The following is a 25,305-nucleotide window of genomic DNA, read 5'->3' as shown; positions in this document are numbered from 1 at the left end:
GTCATTTCTGTTGTCAGCTGTTTCAGGACTGTCAAGAGAAAAAGAAAAATAAGGTTATTTCCCTGGATTGCAATGCAGGAGGAGAGGTAAATTTTGGTGATTAGAGCTGGCAAAAAACTTTAAACAGAGCCATTTCCACAGGAGAGTACCATGTAAGCAACTGGGAACCTCATGGGATTCAATCAGCTTCACTCAAATTTAATAGAAATAATTAAAGCAAAGTTAAAAACAACTACCCACTTTAAAGTTTCAGGTTTTGTGGGGCAATGTAAGTAGAGACAGACTCAAAAACACTATATCCCTAACTCTCTTCAGCTAATCACTGGGTTCAGACAAAATGGCCAAAAGTGGTGTTTATTTCTACATATTGCTTATATATCTTACATAGCATATGTGTCAGACCCTGATAGGCTTTCTGTCTTCTTCTTGCTTGCTATTTGTTGTTGTATGTGCCCCTATGCTGCAGTTCTAAGTTCCGGTTTCTCACATCCTGTTTACATACTTGACATTTTTGTGGCTGTCTTAAAGATACACGACTAAGTCTTTAAAGTCAACTAACTCATCTGCAGACCCCAACAGTTTTGTCTTTCATATGATAATATTCATCCTGTATTGCATTCATCATACATCATGTTTATTAATTTTTTTTAATACCATGAAATAGATTTTCAACGTTGAAGGAACATGTTTCAGCAATATCAAATCTGATTCCAAAATTCCCCAAAAATTCCAAATTCCAAAAAAAGTGGTTAGAATATCCATTTCCAAAAAAAGTGGTTAGAATATCCATTCCCCAAAAAAGTGGACTTTTCATCCTGTTTGGGAACAAGTCCTGGATTCTGAAATGCCAGAGTATCCCACCAAATTGAATATTCTTCTTTCTGAACATCTCCAAATTTTAATTTCTCTATGGGATTATAATCATTCTCAACATTCTTTTCCAAATAAGCAGTCATGAAACTTGAACGATGCATACAGGCAGCGTATTCACAGCATACGGAAACATTGCAGAGTATGATGGCCACATCATAGAACACCATCAGGAAGGTCTAGAGTGAAGGCTAAAGAACAGGGGTCCTCAAACTTTTTAAGCAGGGGGCCAGCATGCAGATGAAGTGGCAGGCAGTCATCTGCGGCTGCTTGGTTTCCCCCCCCAACCCTGGCGAGGGGGGTGGGGGGGTTGTGTAAATACCGGGGGCTGGATCCAGCCTGCAGGCCATAGTTTGAGGACCCCTGCTAAAGAATGTTGTAGCATTTTCCCTTTGTGCTTTTACCATGATACCTGTCACATGTAATGCTTTCTGTATCAAGATTTCTAGATTCTGCCTAATACAAAACCTATTCATGAAAAGGAATGAGAAATTAAAAGAAGGTTTTATGATATTATGGTATGTCATTTCTACATTTGGAAACACCTTAGAAATTACAAAATTATTTTCATGGTCCAAGACTAAATTTGCATACCTCTATAGGCTAATTTATTTATCAAAAAAGTACCATGAATCCTCACCTAGATTCACTGAGCTTTGATTCTACAATTTATTTCCCTCCAACCTGCTTTCTATGGTTCCAAAATTCTTAGGCTGACTTTTTTCTTTTAATTTCAAAACATGTCTTTCCTTATTTTAGTCCTTTACTCACTTTTTTTTTCAGCCACATGGTGAGGGCAGCTAGTTTTATTCTGCTGAATCCTCTCTGCCTCCTCGCATGCTTCTGGAGAGCCTCTCTTTCTCAGGAGGCAGTTCTCCATCTCAAGGGCATTGCTTCTCCAGGTCTTCCAGGGCACACTGCAGGTGACTGCTCTGCTCCAGCAGCCAGCTGCATGTGCCACTAGGAAGTACCAAGTTCTCCCCTGCAGACTCTGGCACCTGGAGCTGAGCATCTGCCACAGCCTTGCATTTTGTCTGCTGCCCAGCGCTGTGGCTTTTGGGGGCAGTTTTGTAGTGCCAACTGGAAAGACCAAGGCTCAATCTGGCATCTGGTCACTGCTAGGGCCCAGGGCCCGTTTACATCAAGAAGCGGGAGCTTTGCATCTCCTGAGGGCCCTGGTGTCCCAGAGGGCCTTTGGACTGGGCCCTGCAGGGGGAAGACAGGCAGCTTGCCCGCAGGCTGCTCCAGGGTGTATTTTATGAAGAGTCCCGCTCGAGCTGCAGCTCATTCTGGAGATGACAGATGCAGGCAGGCTGGTAGCCATCCGTCTCCCAGTGCAGCTTCTTGAGGACGTCCTGGAGCTTGTGCGGGCTGCCCTACAGCTTCTGCTGGGCCTAACCACCTCACTGGCCAGCTGCCACAGCTCCTGCACCTCATGGAGCTCAGCCTCCTTCCAGCACAGCATCTGGTGGGTCCCTGCTGCCCGCTGTTACTGGTTCAACACCTGCAACTGCTGTGAGCAGCTGCTGCATGCCAGAGGGCCCTAGCCTGCACCATCCTGCATCATGGCCAAAGGGATGGGGAGCAGGCCGTTGGCCACTGGAGGCTACTGCCAGCAGTTACCAACAGGCAGTTACCAACCTCCCTGGGCCTGCACGGGCAGCAGCCCCTGACCCCCTTGCAGCACCTGCCTTCCTTCACTGTGCAGGAGCAGCGAGAGCATCTGCCATGGGCCCGGGGTGTGCAAGTGTGGCCTTATGTGTGTCCTGGCCCTGAGCACACAGTGGAGAGGTGGGGGAGGTCAGCTTTATATGGAATGTCCGGTTCCCTGTGCAATGGCCTTTTTGGTGGATTCACTTTGCCTGGCCACCACATGCCCACCAATCTGCTCTGTCACTCCCCCTTCTCAACAGGACAGGGAGGAAGAAAATAAGATGAAGATGAACTCATGGGTCAAGCTAAAGGCAGTTTAATAAAGGGAAAGCAAAGACAGCACATGGAAACGAAAAGTTTTAGTGTCTATTTCCCATCGGCAGGCAATGTCCAGCCACTTCCTGGGAAGCAGGGCCTCAGTACGCACAGCGGATACTCTGGAAGACAAATGCCTTAATAACATTAATGTTCCCTTCCTGATCCTTTCTCTTAGCTGTTATTGCTGAACACAGGGTCACATGGTATGGAATATCCCTATAGCTAGTTTGGGTCAGCTGTTCTGGCTGTGTCCCCTCCCAACCTCTTGCCCAACCTCAGCCTACTGGCCTTGGAAAGATCTGGAGAGACAAGCTTGGTGCTGTGTGAGCACCGCAGTAGCCAAAACACCGGTGTATTATCAACACCTTTCTAGCTACAAATACATAGCACAGCCCTTTGAGGGCTTCTATGGGGAAAGTTAATACCATCCCAGCCAGACTCAGTACAGTGGTGAATAAATATCTGCACGTGCTGTTAGTCACTTTGTCTATTCAAATCTCACCTAGATGTTTTTTTTTAAAGACTGCATCCTGTATCTGTACTAGCAGAAACAACTGTGGGCAAGAACTTTGTCAAGACCATATGCAGAGCTACAAGAGATCTTTGTTTTCCTCTGTGGCATAAGAACTCCCTTTTGTCATCACAGCTAATGTTAACCCTATTACTAACCTTACCGGGTCTATTAGCAGCACCTCTCAAGTTTTTCTGCTTTAGTTCATGATGGATATGGTAGCAAGAGATGACCCCAGAGCGTCTTGACCAGTGTAATAAGAAGTAACCTTATTCCAGGCCGTACAAGGTTGCACAGCACCTGATGAAAGCATTGTCCCCCAGCCTTTGCCCTGCTCCCTGCTCCTCACACAACTGGCTAAGGGTGAGAAGGTCCAGGTCACCTTGCTGTGACATCAGGCCATGGAGTACAGAGAGGACATGACTTTGCACTGCACAGAGGTATGAAGTTCTCCCTTATTAGTGCATTACATAAGACTAAAAACAACTTTGTCCAATGGGAAACAGAGTGCATGAGTACATGACTAACTTCCTTGCTCACTAATGGAGCTGTCATCCCTGGATACAGCTAAAGCTGTGACATGGGCCCAGCAGCTGGCCGTGCAACACCTGTGCTCCATTCCTTTTCTAAGAAAGCAAATTTCACCACCATTAAGCTCACTTTAAAATATCATATAAAATGAGCTCTCTGAGCTGCAGAACAGAACCTTATGCACCAATATTGAGTTTCTTTCATTAGTCACCATAATCTGATTTCATCTTCTTATGAAAAGTCTGACTATGGCAAATTATTTGAACCAACAGACCTACCACAAAATACAGTGTGCATTCTTAGTAGTATCCACAGAAGAGGAAAACAGAGATAAAAAATATTTTGCTGAGACTTCTCTTTTACATGCCATTTTGAACATAGTGCCTTTGCTGTGTAGTAAAGAAGCACATTTTCAATAATTATCTGTGAATACCATAAAAAAATCATGTTTCTATTTCCCTTCACTAGAATACAATACAGTTTTTTCTGTACAACTACTGTATGAGATAGTTGTAATTCTAGCTGCCAGCTAATCTATGCTTGAGTGCATTATAGACAACCCAATCTCCTCCCAAACCTCACCCAGAGATAGATGATTATTTCAGGGGAATTGCTGTTTTATTTAAGATAGTAATTACATATTTAATCTGCTTTATAATACTGTCTGTACAATTCTGTAGATAGATGTGTTACTCATTGCAGTCATAAAATGTAAGGAGATCTGTGATTAAATATTAACCATTTGCATAATGTACTATATGTTTTTTATGTATTAAAAGCAGGGTTAGACTGCATTTGGCCCATATCTGAATTTATGAAATAAATAATTTTCACCATTAATATAGGTTCCAATGTGAGCACATGTCTGAGGCCAAAAATCAGGGAGAAGGGACCTGGAGCGGGAAATATGATCTTATACAGAATAAAGACAGAAGGACTTAGTCATGGTGAATAATGTAAAAGTATAGGAACTGACTTCCTGGAACGTAAGAAAGGTCCCTCCATATTCTTAGACAGTGGATATATCACTGGAATTGTTATTTGCTTGGAAAGCAAAAGGTGCAGAGCGATGGGATCAAGAGAATGATAAAGTGAAGAGGCCCCTACCTCAAGCGTATGTATAAGAATATATACAGCCTGGTGAAACAGGAAGGAGGAACTGAAGCACCACATATGGTCACAGAACTATGACATTGCAGAAATAACTCAGATGTGTCAGGATAGCTCTCAGGGGAGAAGGGGAGTATCCCTCTATGTGAAGCAGCAGCTCAGATGCAGGGAGCTCTTGTATGGGGTGGGCAACAAGCTGGGCAAGAGTTTGTGGGTTAGAATCAGAGATGTCAGTGAAGGTGGCACCATGGTGGGACTGTGGTACAGAGCACAATTCAGTTAAGAAAGGGGACAGCACTTAAATAAATAAATAAATCTTTAAACAACTCAAGGAAGTCTCTGGATCATAGACTAATCCTTAACAAAGATCTTTAACCTCCTTGACACCTGCTGAAGGAAAAAATAGAAGGATATAAGCAATCCAGGGAATTTCTGGACAGTGTCAAGTATAGCTTCTTGATACGGGCACTGCATAGGCCAACCAGTGTTGCACACAGCTGAATTTGTTATTCAGAAATGAGGAAAAAGTGGTTTGGGATGTGAATCTCAATACCGGCCTTGTCTGCAGTGACCATGAAATAATGAAGCTGAAGATCCTGTGGTGAGCGAGGAAGGCAAGTACTGGAGCACAGACCCTGGGGTTTAGGAGAGTTGACTTTGGCTTATCCAAGAGCTGTTAAGTGGGATCCCATAGGAGGCAGCCTGGAAGTACGAAGGAGCTCAGGAAAGCTGCCACATCTGTGAGGACAACCTTCTCCAGGTGCAAGTCTGTCTGTGCTGACATTCAGGAAGACCAACAGACTTGTCAGGACACCAGCTTGATTAAGCAGGGAATTTGTAACCGAGCTCCAGTGCAAAAAGGCAGCACAAGAGGTGGAAGCAGAGACAGACTGCAAAAGAGGAATTTAGAGGTACTTTTAGGCAATGTTAGGAAAGCCAAAGCTCACCTAAAATTGATGTGCTTGAGGGACATCAAGGGCAACAAAAGCTTCTATTGAAACTTTGGGAGTAAAATCTTCAGAAATAAAACTTTGGAACAAAGAAAATTTGAGCCCCTTCCTGAAAGGGGCAGGTGATTTAGTGACAGCAGGTTAGTGACAGCAGGCAAAGACAAACTTGTGACCAATCAACAAATCCCTACAGTGGCAGAAGTATCAGAGGAGACAGGTACAGGCAATGTGCTCATGAAGCTCAAGGGAGAAGGTAGGGAGTGACTACAGCTCTGCAAAGATATTTTCATTTATCTCAACACAAAAGGGACCAGATTTAACTTTGAATAAATGGATATATCAGTGGAAAGGATCAACTGGTTGTTAAAATGGTTTTCCCAATGTTAATGGTTTCCCAGAGTTAATTAAAAGAGTGTGAATGTCTTCCCTAGTTAGCCAGATCAGCAAGGGGGAACTGCAGGTGTGGCTCAGTCCAAGGTAAGAGTATAAAAACTTAAAAACAACCAAATGAATTTCAAAGAGAGCAACAGACCTGTGCTGGTTTCAACCTGCATACTCTTTCCTGGTAATGAGGGACAACCAGTGTTGTGATGGTGTCCAGATAAAGACTGGCAATGGGAATCACATTTGCATCATGATCCAAGTATATATTGCAAGTGCTATATTCTGCTAAGCGTAGCATATTGCAATTTCAGTTCATTGCTGTATTACCCTGCTAAATCAAATCCCGTGCAACATATGCAAATAAGTAAATTTGGTATTAAATATTGACTCCTCGTCATGCAGAATATCTCAATGACCCTGGTCAGAGAATATTGGACACTGACAAATGTCCTCAATGGCGCATTTGCCTTAGGCATCATCAATGTCTCCCAGGCCTCTGTGCTTAGCAAAAGGGTTTAAGGAGTTCAAGAAAAAACATTGTTACACTGGAAAGAGTTCAGTCAAGGAGATTACAAAGATGGTTGGGGCCACAGCACTAATCCTGTGAGGAGACACTGAGGGACCTGGGCTTGTTCAGTCTGGAGAAGAGATGGCTTCGGAGGGACCTAATTGCAGCCTCTTGTGCGTGCAAGGAGGGCGTTGAAATGGAGCCAAGTTCTTCACACTAGTGCATGGTGAGAGGATGAGAGGCCAAGGTCATAAATCAAATCAAGAGACCTTCAGATCAAATATGATGAAAAGCTTTTTCACCATAAGGGCAGCCCAGCAGTGGAGCAGGTTGCTCAGACAGGTTGTGTTGGCTTGTAGAGGAAATATACAGGACTGTATGAAAAATTTACTTGTAAAAATGTTGTAATAATTGTTAAAAACTTAAGGTATGAAATGTTAAAAAAAAAAAAAAAGAAGGGGGAATTGTAGAGGAATGAAGCTGGGTTAATTAGCACTGATAATATACAACTGTGGGTTGGCTTCAGGGGCGGTGGGCTGGCTGATGTAGATAAGGTGCAGCTGTGGCTGGTTCTGGTAAGGGGTTGGGCAGCCAATGAAGAGAGAGCAGCCGAGGCAGAAGCAGAGAGAGGAAGAAACAAGAGAAGAGTGAGTGGGTCCTGGATGAGGCTATATGAGGAGAAGGCAGCAGAGGGACTGGTATGAAAGGTGTGTTTGTATGAGATGGTGAAAGACCTTGTTGTAGCTTCATAGTTTGGAGAGTGCTGTGATGCTGGCTCTGTCCTTGTAGATTTTTCAAAGCACCGAGCGGCCTTGTTTGATCCTGTAGCTGGCCCTGCCTTGATTAGGAGATTGGGTGAAAGACCTCCTGAAGTGCCTTCCACCCTGAGTGAATCTGTGATTCCAATCACTAGGGATACATGGAAATAAGGATAAAATAAAGCTTGATACTAAACACTCCCTGTTTCCAGAAATCTTAAGAGTGTCCTGAGCCAGCAATTGTATTTGCTTTTATGCTTAATAGTCTTTCTTTGCTGAATTAGTCCAATTAATTTCTACCTTCTGCATTAAAACTGTCAAGACTATCCTGTGGCAATAACATTAAAGGCCATTACAGTAGCTTGTTTGCAACCCATTGGCCACCATCTTATTCAAGGCCCCATTTGTATTATGAGAAACTGTAATTAATTGTTACTTATTCTCAATGCAATTTATGATTTTCTTAGTGGATTTTTTTTTCATTTTCTACTCCTCCGTCACCTCAGAGCTGAAGAATCCTGATCCATTCAACAACTTTGAACATACCTCTGGAACTTCTTTGAACCTTTGCTTAGCTCTACCTTTTTTGAAAAGGTGGGGATGAGGGGAACCAGATCCGCACACAGCATTCAGGGTTTTTTTATGCTGTAACTGTACACAGCAACATAATGATTTTCCTTATTTGTTCTCTATCCTTTATTAATAATTCCTAGCTTGCTCATTTGTCTAGTACAGAACACTATGTTGTTGGTTGTGAGATGTTTTCATAAAATTATCCACAACAACAATTTCTTCTCCGAGTGGTAATAGCCAATTTAAAAGCTATCACTGTGTATACGTACTTAGACTTGTTTTTCTCCAGGTGCATTACTTGGCATTATCAACATTGGATTTCATCCACCACTTTATCACCCAGCCACTTAGTATCATGAGACTCTTCCCTAACTCTCTTCAGCTGGCTCTGAATTTTAATACCCAGAAAAAATGTGAAGGTATCAGGAAACCTGTCACCTCATTGTGTATCTACTTTTCCAGACAGATGAGTACACTGAACAACACAGGTCCAAGCATACTACAGCATTGTATTTCACTCGTAACTCCTCACCCCAGCTTCTTCTTTTAATTTCCTTTTAACAGGCTCCTTCGTAATTATAATTCCTCTCTGTGAAGCTTGAATACTTGCAGTTCTGGGAGGATTTTTGCTCCTAGAAAAGTTACGTTTAAAGTCATGGTTGTCACCATCACAGTGGCTCTTAGAAAGGATCTCACAAACTGTTTGCTTAACAGCATTTGTTTAACACAACTTACTTTCACTCTTGCTTCAGTCTTTCCTCCTCTGCCATCTGTAGATCAGTTTTTCCCTGCCATCAGGGTGTTCTCTTGAGTGTGTTTCTCCCATCAAATTTCTGATTCTTTTTATGCCCATACCTTACTTTTAGACTCCTGGCATTTATCCAGACGTGCTGCCTTATTCTGGTTCTCTAATTTTTGTGTTTTGTTTACAAAGGCCTTTATTTGTTGATACTGAGCTTTGACTATATCTTACCTGAATTTTATTCACACAGATGTGGCAGGTGAGATGTATAGAGTTATCATAAACCATAGGACACCATGAGCATACTTCCATGTGCTGCTGGGGGTATCACACTTCTAGAAGCATAACCTCTGCCAAGTCTCTCCTTCCCCTGCCTCCTGTAAGTCTATCTCTGCATTGCTAATTCCTTGGAATTGTCTTACCAGCACAACTGACTTCATAATGCACAAAGTGAAATATAAATAACAAACATGTAGGAAGCTTGATCAATAGGTTTTTAAATTGCAGGGCTAAGGGAAAATTGCAGGCAATGGGCACACTAGGCCTTGTAGACAATCTCTGTGAACTGCCTAGAGTTGCACAAGTTGGAAACTGTCTCATCTCTTAAAATACAGCATTTTACTGCAGTATGCCTGATTTTCTTTCTCAGGATTACACTAAAACCTTTCTATATATAAAATCACTTTCTGTTGTCATTCTCACGCTCGTTGCAAGGACACCAGGACTTTTCTGTTTTGCTCTGGGGAAAAGGAAGTATAAAAGGGAAAATGACCCTTAGAGCATGACAGGAACTATCTTTATCTTCACCAGCCAGGGATCTTATCGACCTTTAGGAAGAGCAAAATTAGATTATTCTCTACTGAGAGGAAAAAAAATACTCATTCCATCTCAATCCAAACAACCAGCTTTCATCTGCAGCCGATTTAAAATTTTTGCACCACTGTGGAATTAAACTGAATTCATAAAACAAATGTTTAGAGTGGAAGCCATAATTTTGTAATCATATTCGGGAATACTCACAGCATTTAAGTCCAGCCCTTTGGGAGCAAAAATGACAATGAAACAGGCAGCTCAGTCCCTGATAAAATATCCTTTCCTCCAATTGGATACTTCCTTCAGCTGCTATTAAAGACCAAGTACCAAAAAGAAAGAGATACTGTCTCACAGCATGAAATATTTTACACATTGGAAAATAAGACTAAAATGAAGCACCATGAGCATTGTTACGATGTGGAAAAATATCGTGTAATTAAATGAAACAGGGAAAATATTCTCCACAGAATCCTGTGATATTGGGTTTCCTGGAAACTTAAGCTTTTCCATGAAAATGTATAAAACACTTCAGGAAAATTAAAGCAGATAATCTGCAACATTGAAGTGTTTATATGAAGCAATATTTGTTTAGAAGTCTTTTACCAACTTCACTCCTGGGTAGTCTATGAAATGTGCCTGAATATATGTTAAAAGCCCAACTTTGGAGTTAAAGGCTTTTTCGGGGGGTTTTTTTGTGGAGTGGAAGAATAGTCATTGTTATTATGACAGTGTAATATCTCAGATTTACTGATGCTTCCATTTTTGATCAGCAATTATTCCTTTTAGAAAGCACAAACAACAAAAAGATAAGTATAACCAGCACTTTACAGAATATAAGTATTTGTTGGTGGGATTTTAAATATACATGACAGAAGATAAACTATATCAAGTAATTAACATTGTAAAATCCCCAATTGCTTTTTCAAACATTACCCACGGAGAAGGGGAAAACATTCACACAGGAATTGGTTATGAAAATCTTGCTTTATGCAGCCTCTAAAACTGGTGTGGCAAGAATGTGTTTCCTGATCTTCACTATACAGGACATGAGTTGCCTTCCTGTCAAAAGACTGGCAGAAAGCACTCACACTGTAAGGAAGGAGTCCAGAGACAAATCCTTTTTAAGAACTGTTTACATCAGTTTAGACAGTCAAAAAATTATTACATCACAGTCACATTATATACTGTATTTTGTGCCTGTAATTTGTAATATAATCCAATCTGTACAATGATTTTTTTCCCATCAAGAGCTTAACATTGGATGTTCTTGTGGCTATGTTTGAATGTGGATAAAATCACCGCATACAGAAATGATTTACATTAGTGATAACGACAATTATACATTACATTTTAACAGTAAGGAATAATTTAGGAAAAATAAGTTTCTGACAGATTTGATGGATGCTGATTTTTCAGATAATATGCCAAACACTAGAACACAATAGAGTTCTATTAAGGTAGAACAGAACAGAAGGGAAGGGACCTACAGTGTTCATCTAACACCACTGCCTGACCACCTCAAGGCTGACCAAAAATTAAAGTGTTATATTAAGGGCATTGTCCAAATGCCTCTTAAATGCTGACAGGCTTGGGGCATTGACCACCTCTCTAGGAAGCTTGTTCCAGTGTCTGACCATCCTCGGTAAAGAAATGCTTCCAAATGCCCAGTCTAAACCTCCCCTGGTGCAGCTTTGAACAATTACGTGTCCTATCACTGGATACCAGGGAGAAAAGCTCAGCACCTCGCTCTCCACTTCCCCTCAGGAAGCTGCAGAGACCCATGAAGTCGTCCCTCAGCCTCCTTTTCTCCAAACTAGACAAGCCCAAAGTCCTTAGCCACTCCTCACAGGACATTCTTTCCAGCTCTGTCATGGCCTTGTTGCCCTCCTGTGGATGCATTCAGGGACCTTCACATCCTTCTTAAATTGTGGGGCCCAGAACTGCACACACTATTCAAGGTGAGGCTGCACCAGTGCTGAATACAGTGGGATAATCACCTTTTTCAGCCGGATGGTTATACTGTGTTTGATGCACCCTGGGATGCAGTTTACCCTCTTGGCTGCCAAGGCACACTGCTCAGACTAGCTGCTCAGACTTCCACTGAAAAACCTTTTCTCCTCTCAGTAGTCTTTTCAGCACTTGGATGTGTTCCTTTACAGCTTGCGTGCACTATAGCTCTCCTACTAAGGGCTGACATCATACCACTAGTAATGCTGTAGAAAGTACATTGTACATTTATAGCAATAGAAAAGTAGAAAAGGCAGCATTTGTACTATGAGCAGAAAGCAGTTAATTAAGACACGACGTTGCTCACTGAGAAATGCCTAAGTTATTTTTAAAAATGTAGATCCTTTCGTGTCACTGCTGCACTTCTGCAGCCTCTGTGCTAAAGTCTCCCTGATAACATTAAATTATGTGAAGTGATAGAAATGTTCTCTTAATTTCACTGTAAGTAAAACAAAGGCATAACTTAGCTGGCTGTCTTTGCCAGCATAAGCATTTTTTTAATGTCTTGCTTGAAGTAAAGTGCCACCAACAAGCAGGGAGCTAAGATATTTTTAAGTTTGCATTGTGATCCAACCAAAATACCTCTGGGCTGTTTTCCCTGGTATTTTGAAACTTCTAGCAAATGATCAAAGAAACAGCCTATTGGCGTAAGAAGGAGTGCTGTGACTGATAAACGCCTAAAACTGTGGATTCTGCCAGCCTTACAAATCATGAAATGTCTTGCTTCAAAGAATCAGTAAGCAAAATGAACGTTTCTAAATGTGCTTAGTGAGGATAATAATGTTGCTGTTTGTCTTCTCCTATTTAGTCCTATTAGGCATATTGAATGATATCCTAAAAACAAAATTGGATTGGACAGGAGAAAACAAGCATGTGAAAATAAACATAATAAATAGCATTTCTGAAAAACTAAGATTTAAAATGATCTTGAGGAAACAACAAGGGTGTGACCTGGTTAAAAAGGAAAACAAACATTGACATTCATCCGATGAGGGTCATAGAATATTTATGTTATTTTATTTTCCACAGAAACAATCTCTTAAAACAAACTGTGTAAGAAGAAAACACAAGAAAGATCTTCCAAAGAAGCTGACATCTTGTCATCTGAAGACAACCTCCAAGCTATTAACACATTTGACAACAACCTCTTGTATGATTAACACGTTGCCATAATGACCTCTGTCTCAGAGTTACATTCTCTGAGTTCTCCCAACCTATGCTGTTATTTTGTATGGAAACCCCATGTCACACTAAACAATAGCCATCCTGAAGTTACTACTTTCTTCTCTTTTTTTGTCTTCTAATGCTTTGTCATATTAAGAGCAATCTAGAACATTCAGAAGAGACAACTAATTTGCTGTGTACTAAACCCTGAGAGTCAAGAGCTGGAGATCTGCTTCACTTGGGGCCTCTGTTGAAATGACCAACACTTCACTGACACACTTCTGCACAACTTTCCAGTTTCATTTCACTTCTCCCAGTCTGTTTAAGATTCAAGGTTCCCCTCTACATACCAATTACAGGCAATAAAAACCCAGAAAGGTACTGTCCAAAAAGAGTATTTGACAACTATAAGTAACTTAACTTATTCAGATCCCCCTTCAGATCCCAGTTGTTTACCAACATAAGTATTCTATGGATGTCTTTCAATATCAATATAATAAAATTGATGGATTAGGTGAACAGCAAGCCACAAATTTCTTTCTGTAGTTCACTATTACTGTACTCTTTTTCTGCCTGTCGAAGTATGCATTTAACTAGTGACCGCATCTTTGCTATGACAACCTCTCTCCATCATGTAAAGTTTCCCTTCACAGAATATTCATTTTTGCTTATTTACCTTGATTTTATAATTTTTCAATTTCATAAACTTCTCAAAATCTTTGATCTAGCTTTCTCATCCCTCCACCCGATCAAACCATCGTCTCTTTAAATCATAAATCAAGTTTTACATTATCAAAGTAACTTCAATTTTATGCATGATTTCAGATGGTAAGTGCAACTCAGCAGGAATGTGATCAGTAGTCACACTAAGTTGAATCCTGTTGAATCTACTTCATCCAATGCCTTAAATCAGTAGTCCCAACTACTTATTGCCAGAATGCTGTAAAGGTACAATATACCACACCTTTACACCTATTTTACCCTCTTTTTCCTTTTATTCAATGCAAATGTGTCCATTTGTTTGTGTAAAAAAGTGTATGTTAAAAAAAATGCTTTATCTTGTATATTGTCTATTCCACTAGCACTCTTGTCTTTCTCATCTACATCTAGGTCCATCTAGGACCATGCACCAAGTGATAGACTGGTTTACATGTATATTGTTCATGCATTGTGGCAGAAGTATAACATTGCATAACAGTTACCCAAAAACCTTTAGTGCCACCTCCACACCATTTTATACTACAATATATAGCATTCTGGTTGACAGTGGCTGGGGTAGCTTTGTTTTCATTAATTTGTGCTTCATCAACCATGTGCAGTTCCCCATGGGGGAACATCATAGTGCCAGTAAGCCTTTTGACATACATTGCTTGTTTCCCGCAATGGCAGTTTAGTAACCTTGTCCTGAAAACAAGGATTTCAGTCAGACCCAGAATTTATAGGTTTCACTTGAGATACCTCCTGCCAGCTCCAAAGGTCCTCTAGGTTGGTTCCCTGAGACCAGCAGCTAAACACCAGGCTTTCCCTGTCAGAAATTCCTTTAAAGGAAAATAGACTACGCAAGCCTTTGCAAATACACAGTGCACTGCATTGTTCTCCATATGCAGTTTCCTAATGCGCCAGTAACCCAGGCAAAAATTTGGATCATAGGCTAAAGCAGTTCTTCAACAAGCTGTGCTCTAGCAGGATAGCATGGAGAACACCTCTTGTAGGATGACGTTACTATGTTTCAGGACTTTAAGCGACAGCAGGGCCTCAAGCTCATTCTGTAAATGCAGCAGTCAGTTTGTAAAAGGTACATATAGACAGTACAAATGAAGATAAGAATGAAGAGGGTTTTGCTGCCTGTGTCAAGGACATTTTGTAATGGCACTTCCTTGCTGTGTCTTTGCAGTACAGTCTTTGTAGCAGGTGAACCAAGGTCCCCTTTGTGCTTTGGGTGTCTGCCAAAAGTTGAGTTGGGCCTTTAAGATCAAAACTGGAGCACAATCCCTGCTTCTTGAGAAGCTGCTCATTTTTCTATTCCCAAATTGCACAATGAGTTACTAGCAAGACTCTAGTTCCCAAGGACTTTCCTTTTGGTTCATAACTACATGGAGTTTGACTGTCTGCTCTACTGAGGAGGGGTTTTCCACCTAGTGTGAGATAGTGGAGTGCTCCATCCTCTGCCTGGTGCCCCTGATACTATTCCCTGTGTGCAGAACCTGTCTACAGGGGGAAGCAAGCAGATAATGTCTCATCTCCACAAATCAGAGGTTGTCTATATGCTCCCCAGCTTATATGGTTCACCAACTCTGCAGTAATCCTTCCAAGCCTTGCTTCAGATACTGTCACCAAGGGACTATCTGCATCCTGGATAGGTCCAAAAATGCAGCTCAACAACAGGTAGGCATTGGAATAGGGAAGGTGAATGGGGTTAGAGCTTTTGTTCATTTCTGTACAATCTGTCTCTTAAATCTATTTCAAGATGTGGAGACATTTATATTTTTTGTAATTTGGTTGTAAAATACACCTAGTTATATGAACTGTAGGCATGGTTGCAGTACTGTACAATTACAACTTATTTGGACTTTGAAGGGGACAAGATTTCTGCACTGAAAATTTTTATATTCTTCTCCACCTGTATGAAAGAAAGAAGTGAATTATGTGCTTAAAGTACTTTCCAAACATTAAGAAGTACTGAGTATTCCTAAAGATTTACAAGGAAGAACTCTAATCTGTATTAAATAAATCCCAATTTGATTTGTTGAAGTTATGAAGTTTTGGCCTGGCTCTAAATGATCAAAACAAAAATAAATTAAAAATAAATTAAAAAGTATATTCATATCAACAGTGTATATCCACTGTTGTGTATACCCATATCCGTTGTGTAAACAGCTCATCTAATGGAAGGAAAGTGAATATGTAATGCAAAATGATTTACAAAGAATGCAAGGGATTAAGGGGATTCACAACTATCAAGAAAATTGAGAGTTTATGCCAAAAGCCAGCTCAATCCTTCTAACAGGATCTTTATTTCTGTAAACAAAAGGAACTTAAAATGCATCAGATTTAGGTTCTGGGTATGTTTATGTAGTGCAAATTAGCCATTTTATTGTAATTTTAACTCATCATCTGACATAGCAAATGCAAATGAGACAGTAATGGTCCTTCTATTATGAGCTTCATTTCTAATTACCAAGATCATCTGATAAACTGAGCCTTAGTTTTCAGGGGACAAAATATTTGGAAATAAAACACCCTGGCTAAAGTGATTTAATGTAAGACTGAGGGCAGAGGATTATAAGAGTATAATTTACCATGATATGCACAAACGCCAGAAAGGCAGGGCACTGTCGCGAATGTTTGTGAAGGTGTATGGGTTTTGATAGCAATGGAAGTGGAAGGCAAAGAGAAGGAAGAGCTCAAGGGTGAAGTATATTTTAGCAATTTGAGAAAATTATTGAGCAATTGCAGAGAACTTGTAATGATTTTCAGTATATCTCTCAAAGACAACAGGGAATGTCAATTTTCAAACTCTGCAGGAAAATTTTTGTACCTAATCATTCTCATTTAGTATCACACAGAAAACCTCCAGCTTTTCATCAGCTCCATGTTTAGCGTGGACTGAAAAACATGATTGAGTATGATGCTTTTATTGTTTTCCCTAGAAACAGGGATTAACATAATTCTTACATATTTCTGAAGAACAGAAAAAGTATCAGAACATATTAAATTTTATATGATTCATCTTTCTTCCAATGCAAATTACATACAGAGGGTCCAAATTCCAGGTTTAAGCAACAAGTTGTATTATAAATTCTTTGTTAAGGGATGTTAGGAGTGGCCATCACCTCCAGCAGCCCTTGCCCAGGACTTCCTCCTGTGCAACCGCTGGAGCCCAGACGGGTACCCTCGGGACCTGGGGTCTCTGCCTGGGCTGAGGTACACACCTGCTGCCTTCCCAATTGCAGGTTCACCCAGTAGGGAAGTTGAGCACATATCCCAGACGTGCACACACACACAGGACACACACAGGACACAGACATGGCCAGTCACACAGAGAGGGTGCTGACTTCAGCTGCACGTACATATAGGACTGACAAGACATAAGCACAGTGAGTCCCATCCCCTCCTCCTCTTGGGCTGGCAAAGACAGGTCACTCATGCGGGCCCACACACAACACTCTCCTGCCCCATAAGTCCCTGACTCACTGCTTGGTCCAGCTTTGTATGGTGCAGACACACACTCACACAGCTGTTCCATGGGCATTCCACACCCACAAGTCTCCCCAGATACCCACACAGACCCTCCACCCACCTGATACGCCTATCCAGACCCAGAGCCTCCTCCTTGCCAGCAAGCCCAGCTTGGAGTGTACTGGTAAATGACACACACACAAGGATTGGGGCAGATACAGACACCACCTCCAGCAGCTGGCACCAGACACATCAGCTGTGACCCGTAGTCACGCTCCAGCCACCGGTGCTGAGCTCTTCACACACCTCATTCATGCCAGTCCCTCCCAGCAGCTTGGTTTTGGGTTTTCTCCTTTTCCTTATCATCTAATTTGACAACGTCCTTGATCACATGACCATAAGGAAGCACACACTCTCTTCTTCCACACAACCTTACATTATTAGGCTAAGTGTCACAGAATGACAGAATGGTTGATGTTGGAGGGGACCTCTGGAGGTAACTTGATCCAACACCTCTTCTCTAGAAGGGTCACCTAGAACCGGTTGCCCAGGACTATGTCCAGATGGCTTTTGAATATCTCCATCAAGTAACGTATTGCTTGTCCATACAAAATGTGGGTGGGATGTGGACAGGAAAGAACTTTCACAAAGCCTAGTTTCACACACACAAATGCCTTAAACTAGGTGATTTCTTTAGATTTCCCTTTTAGTTCAGTGAAAGACATGGTATGTAACCCATGTGCCCAGGACTGCTCAGATTTCCAGGGAGGATGCAAAGCATCCTAGGGAACCTGGCCACTTATGTACTGGGTTCAGTTCCTCTTCTGTTCCATATGAATCCTCCCCATTGTCCTCAGGGCAAGTGGCACAGCACAGGCTTACAAAGCTAAACCCTTCCCTCCATCTGAAAAAGCTGGTCTTGTCCACACTGCTTATTGACCTATTCTGTCTCCAAGCTGTGTTTTTCTGGTTGGTTGACCCCAGGCCAAAAGTGCTAGGGAGCATGTTAACAAGCAAACAGCATGGATGATCACATCAGTGCTCAAACCATGTCTCACACTTTTTAATTTACTATTAATAGGCATAGTCATGCAAGATGTTCCTCATACCGTGCTTTTAGGTATAATCATTAACCATTATTTTTGTACATCTGCCTATAATTGGGTCACATTTTCATTCATTTTGCAAACTGTTGTAGCCCATGAAGACTTTGCATCTCTCAGTCATTCTGCCACCGCCCATTTTCCCTACAGGGGATCTTCCAAGGGAAGGATCATGCAATCTCTCCCTCATCATCTTCAGGCAAAGTCAGTCAGGTTAACTTAACCTGTTAATGACAGTGGTTTAATCTAAATTGACTAACTTTGCCAAAAGCACATTAAGGAGAATTCGCATGATCCCTCCTGCTGGCAGGGCTTGGGTGGTTGGAGTCACCAGCTGGAAGCCAGCAACAGGCAACTAGTACACAGGAAACATGAGGAGCAGTAAAACTTTCATATGGTCATGAGAGGTGGCTTTTGGGGTTCAGGTACCAAAATGCAAATAAACTAAACCTCATGTGCAGCTGCTTGCTTAATGAATGCCTGCATGCAATAATCAGGCTGTTCTCTGAGCAAGCAGCAATAAACTAATATAAGCCAGACGTAATTATCAAGTGAGTGAAAAGTTCACACTGATGGGTGAACCAATTACGGACTAATATACATTTGAAGATCTTGTGACACAAGGCCATCAGTGATTTGTTTTAAACAAAGGCTGATTCCATTGCAAATCTTCTGAGCTCCATGCAGCTAAAAGCTTTGCAATAAACACAGCTCTGCAGTCCTGTAGCTTCCATTTGAATAAGGGCCTCTTTTATGGAAGAAGTCCTTGCCGCTGGAAAGAATTTGAAAGTATAGATGTGTACTGTGGCTGACAGCAGCTGGTAGCATTAAGCCTTTGTCCTCCTCATCTCCCTGATGCAGTCACAGATATTACATACTGATGCCAGTGGTGTTCAGTTGGCAATGACCTACAATGGACATTTCATGCGCACTGACACAGAGGACATAGGGCACCCCAAATGAGAAAACCTACATCTTTAAGAAATTAAGATGTAAAAGGCTATGCTTTACCCTCTATGCAGCATCTGGATAAGAAAATAAAATTAAAAAATAAAACAAAATAAAATATAGAAAAACATGGGAAAACATGGGGAAAAAGGGAAGGGAAGGGAAGGGAAGGGAAGGGAAGGGAAGGGAATGTATGCAAATATCTTAAGGGTGAGTGTCAAGAGGATGGGGCCAGGCTTTTTTCAGTGGTGCCCAAGAACATGACATGGGGCAATGGGTGCAACACATGAAGTTCCATCTGAATAAGAAGAAAAACTTCATTTTGAGGGTGGCAGAGCACTGGAACAGGCTTCCCAGAGAGGTTGTGGAGTCTTCTTCTCTGGAGACATTCAAAACCCGCCTGGATGCAATTCTGTGCAACCTGCTCTGGGTGAACCTGTTTTAGCAGAGGGCTGGACTAGATGATCTCTACAGGTCCCTTCCAATTCAGACCATTCAGTTATTCTGTGAAAAGAAAACAAAAGAGGAAAAAAACCCACCCAGCCACACTTGTCTTTGATATATTGTCAGCAAGGATTCACTTGGAGCCTATCTTTTATCCATAATGTTACACTGTAATTCTGATTTAAGAAGTCACATCCACCAGTCCTATAGCCCAAATTGTACCTAATTGTAGTGATATAACTCTTAATACTGTGTGGTTATAAGCAGCTGAAATTGTCCAGGGTTATAACGGTGTTGTGGTCACAAACACCCATGGAGTTTGTTGTTTATTTTTTTACCTGAGAGACTCCAGTGAGCAGATTTGCAAAGGGGTTAGCAAACCATGGTGTCAGCACAATGATTAGGAGCTATGAATTGCTGACAGAGGGGAAGCAAGTGGCTCAAAGTAGAAAGAGGATGGAAAAACTCTGCCTGTGAAAGAGCAGGGGGTGATCAGAGGGAAGTTATTTACTGCTCTTCAGCCATAAGGCAATCTCAATTACTTTGTACCGACAGCATGAAGCTGAAAGGCATTGTCTGAGACTGGATGCATACATTTGTAAAGACCATGTTTTCAAGTTTACATTAGCAAATGTTTAGAAAAGCACCAGAAAGGCACCCCTAAGGTTGGCTTTTAAAAGATCGGGGATATTTGATTTAGAAATTAAATCAGTCTGCAATTTTCAATCAAAGGCACTCAGTATTGAATTCATGCATTCCTATGGCAGAGCCACAGTGTTGCATGCCTGGAGGTAAGCTGCAGCCACTGCCATTTGCTTGGGACACACCTGGGCTTTCTGCAGCATTTCTGAAAATCAAGTGGCCTCAGTGAAAGGTGAAGCTGCGCTGCAGCCCCTTTTTAATCTACTTCTGCAGCTGTCAGCTTCATGTCCTTGCTTCGCTTGGTTTTGGAATTATATTCTCATTCAAAATTCAAGTGGCAGGTGTATTGATTATTTCATATCATGGTAATTCATTGGTACTAGGACTGCTGTTAAATGCGTTTAGTTTGAAGGAGTAGAGAACGACAACACATGTAGTCCTAAGATTTGACACGGTCTTTCAACTAGATAAGAAGACAGGCTAAATCACAAATACTGCAGGGCAGCTTGTTCCCAGCTCCAATATTTGTTCACAGCAGGAGAGGTATCATGTCTGTGACAGAGTTCATGGTCACTTTCAGAAGAAAGATTTTTATAAAAAACAACTTTGGAAAAAACATTTCATTGTCAAAGCCATCTATGTGCTGCTGCCAAGACACTTTACTTCCTAAGGTGGTGCTCCTGAAAGTGACATTTAGCTTAACAGATCTCACTTTCACTTTCTTTTGGTGTGCACATCATGGTGTTTCCTGCTGATTGCCAAGCTGCAGATGGCTATATTTGGATTAGCGTGTCTTTTTTAGAACACTGATCTTTCTGTTATCAGCATCGTTAGTACAAATTATAGGACAATCTTTCTTGTCCCCTGAGAGTCACTGAGGGAATTATATGAGCAAATTAGATCAAAGTTAAAAATTAAATATGATAAAGTACTAATAACACTTCTTGAACGATGTTTCTTATATTAAGAATATGGCAAAGAAAATATATAGCCACTGTATTAGAGGTATAATTTTTAAACTAATCTCATGAATAATATGCTAACCTCAGTTCTTTTTATAATGCCCTTTCACTTTCATCAGGAACAGACTTACAAAATTTGAGTTCTGTAATTAAGGTAAATGTGTTTTTCAGGTAAGTAATCCCCTTTTGTTTATGCCTGCAAGCTATATATTGACTGTTCTCATTTGTATTAGCATACAGGCTCTGTATTTTAATTAAGTAAATAGAATTTCCAATTAGCAAAACTTAATACTTCACATATTTGGACTAAGCATTTGAAGTTCTCCAGGAACCTTTATCAGTCACGTTAATTTTTACATACTTGTCATGTGCAATTAGATAGCTCCACTAAGAGTTTACTCAGTACTCATTCAGTGACAACATGCAAATAAACTGAAATATTTATTTCCTTTTGCTATTAATAAAGACATACACTATTAATTGAAATCAGGAAATACTCAAAGATCCTAACATATCAAATTATACATTGAAAGGCAATTGAATTATATACCTATCAAATAGCTTCTGATATATATGAAAGTAATTTCTTACTCAGATCCTGCTACAACAAAACATTTCAGCATCAAGAAGTTTGAAACTCAGCTCTGTTATCCATAAGGAAACAGAACTGTCATCTGTCAGCAAAGATCTGCCAACATAGGAACCCTCCCTGTGCTGAATTACTTCTATAATTTATCTAAAATGTACTGTGAGTTAGCTGCACTGTCACCTGGAAACCCAAAATTTAGATCAGACTTATCTGGGAAAGATGTTAAAAATGGTGGTAGACGTGCTTGTCAGACTCACAATTAGCATTAACTTCAGTGTGTCTGGGTTGCCCTGGCGGTAAGCCTATTGCAAGTCGCTATGGACAGCACTAGATAAGCAGGAATGCTCAAAAGTGTTCAAGGATGTTCAGATGAGCCCACTTTTCCATTTTAAGTTTGATTTTCTCTAGTTCCAACAGGAAAAGTACAGATCTGCGTAAAGACACAGATAGAGTAATTATTTTTCTTCTATTACCATATCAAACTTAGATGTTTTTCCAAGTCAGATGTTTGACATTAAACTCCCGATAGGCACAACTTATTTATCTAGCTATCGAAAATGTGGTTTGTATTTGCAATTGGGAATAATTATAATATGGCATGAACTGCCCTACCACATAATACCACAGAGTTCCCATGTATTTTTTAGTAAAGTAATATGGAAAGAGTATAAAAGGAAGAAGTTATTGAGCAAGGTAGATTGTGCTTTCAGTCTTTGGATAGAAAACAAAGATAATAAAATATTCTACTATACCTGCCTGTAAAATAGAGAGACAAACACGATAAATGGTAGCATTTCTGATCTGTTTCTCTACCCCCACCCCCACCCCAATATGATGCATGGTCAAATAAGAGAATCATAAAAACTTTTAGAACAACACCACCGAATCACTATTTCATAACATATTCTTCTTTCTCTAAGGCCAACCACACATTAGTAATGGTGGACCTAATGAGATGTGGCTTATATTCCTAGTGCTTATTTTAAACTACTAACAAACTGTCACACATAGATTAGTGTATTATGTGACATTGCGAAGCCTCAGCTATGGCATGGTGAGCAACATATGAAAACAAGTTTGTCACTTTTTGCTTTTGAATTAATTTTTTTGTTGCTTGTATTTACATACATGCTTCTTCAAAAGCTGATAAAACTGGGTCCACTCAACAGAATGTCAGATATGGTAATCTGACCTATATAATTTTAAAATGCACACCATTATTGAATAATTAAGTGTTCCCATATATCTGGTGATAGCAGCTTCTTACTACCAAAATCATCATGACTCCAGAATTTTGCAAAGGAAAAGAAAAACTTTACAAAGGAACTAGAATGACTGATTAAAAGAAGCTTGAGAAACACCACATAAGTATATCATCTGAGGTCAAAATCCACAAAACTGAGTGGATACGTGCCGGTGGTCAGGCAGATAATCACCCAAAAAAATGTAGCATAAGGTTGTTATAGGCGTGATCTTATATACTAATCATGACCATAGAACATAATGATCATTTGATCAGTGGGTTCATTTAACCTAGAATAATGGACATACTTAGACTAGTGAAGTCACCTTCAATGTGATTTGCATTTGATTATTATTTTAGCTTTTTTGATTTAAAAATGTAAATAAGTATCCATGACAAGCTTGAGCCACCTGGATGTAATTGCTGTCATTATTCAATTCAAATGCTGTTCTCTCCAATACAAAAGATATCTAAAAGATACAATATTTCACCTATCAAACAACAGGATTTGTACAAACATCAATGTTTCTGTGAGCTAAATGCAGAGGTGAAAAGATTAGCTTTGCAGTCTCAAAAGCCAATAGAGCAGAGTCCTGGCAGAAAATACTAATTTTAAATCCCAGTATCTGTCATGAAGGACAAGAGGACAGGAGCTTCTGGCAGCACTATTCTCTCAGTAATGAGAGCATTAGCTGATCATAACTGTTCAGCATGTCACGATGACAGAGAAGAGCACTTGGATCTCCACAATGACAGAAAAGAGCACTTGGATCTCACAGAGCTTTACAGTTGACCTCCATCCAGAAAGAAATCGGCAGTCACTGGAGACCAAAGCTAAACAAACACAAAATACTACCTACATGGGGCAACTGTATTTTGTTGTCACTCCCATTTCCATTTCAGCCTGTAGTCCCACACAGAGTATATTACAGTAATTTTATCTCAGACTCACAGAGATGTAGATCACTGTGGCAAAGGATACCTTGAAGTAAAAAGGTTGTGCTCTCCTTGTCGGTCACAGCTATTATTAGCTGTGTTTCAGACAAATGCACATGCTGTAGTGGTACACCTTGGATATGCCTGCACAGAGATCCCCAGGCTGGGTCTGACTGATTTAGGTTCAGAACTGGAAGCGACGTAGCTACAGTGCCTGGACTAATCATCCTCTTCTCCAGGGGCTACTCACAACGATATTCATTGGGTAGTCAACACAGCACCGGCACAAGTATATTGTTTCCATGAGCCAAGTTCTTTGCTACTCTGCAGTGCAGATAAGCTAGTTCACTTAGAGCTAGCTCTATTGCTGGTATAGTGTTGTATCGGATGGAGAAAGCAAGACATTTATTATGAAAAATGGCCATTTGAATAAGCCAGTAATGTTGGCCTAACCCATCTGGATGTGATCCATCAAACCAAACAGCAACATTTAAATAACCCACAGTGGTGAAATAATCCATATAGCTAGAAAAGCTCTCAAAAAGTAATAATTTATTGTGCAAGAGTTTAGACACACTGATAATAGCAAAAAGCCTTACTTATGGTGCATAGGAGATGGACTTGTTTTCAGGATGTCTGACAAAACAAAAAGCACCTAGTTACTGTACTCTTGCATACGGCATAAGGGTATACTAGACATTTAAGCAAGACAGAGGAAGAATTGTTGTTGCTGTAGTTGGGGTGGGGGGGAGGTGTTGCAAGTCTCCTGGTTCACATATGACCTTCAGAGTGTAAATACACACCTGCAGCCGTGGAAGCTGGCTAAAGTCTGAATGGTTTCAGTGAAAAGCATTTTATGGATACATTGTACATAACATTCATCTATCTGTCAGTCTGTCTGTGCACACCTTGGCTGTGCAGAATCTTAAAATCAAAGAAAGCTGGATCCATTATGTGAAAGAGACATCGTAGTCCCAAACTATCACTCACTGTCTGAATATCACATGCAGTATGTGCCACACTAAGAGCAAAAAGCTTCAACTACTTGTCAAAATAGCCATAACACACCCTTCACATTAAGCAGAATAGTGTACTGGCAGTTAAAATGACCCAGCACAAGTTACCAATACCACCTAGCTTTTCAGAAGAGGAATCTAGAAATTTCTATGAGCCAAGATCCTGGGCAGATGCTTACAAAGAATACTAGCTCTGAGAATGAGTCTACAGCTCTCACTATATAATGGTAGTTTCAAGTCTCCCTTCTGTCTTTGCTTAATCCAGCCCAAATCCTGTACAGTCTCCATTATTCCTGCAAGTCAGGGGTCCCACCCTTAACAAAATTATGAATGTTGTTAATATTATTAACC

At 40.7% G+C, this 25,305-nt stretch overlaps 1 long non-coding RNA gene across 1 annotated transcript in view; it reads left to right on the top strand.

Moving 5' to 3' along the window:
* Positions 1 to 1,199: 1,199 nt before the first annotated feature.
* LOC308064001 overlaps positions 1,200 to 25,305 on the top strand; it is a 69,630-nt gene continuing 45,524 nt past the window's right edge. Inside the window, exon 1 of the long non-coding RNA XR_013928151.1 lies at positions 1,200 to 25,305. This exon is cut by the window's right edge and continues 12,209 nt beyond it. This is a non-coding gene — a long non-coding RNA (uncharacterized lncRNA).

This window comes from Falco punctatus (genome assembly GCF_963210335.1).
Source record: "Falco punctatus genome assembly, chromosome: 5".
In the NCBI taxonomy this organism is placed as follows: Eukaryota; Metazoa; Chordata; class Aves; order Falconiformes; family Falconidae; genus Falco; species Falco punctatus.
Note: the sequence above shows the minus strand (reverse complement) of the source record. Positions and strands in the feature narration are given on the sequence as shown.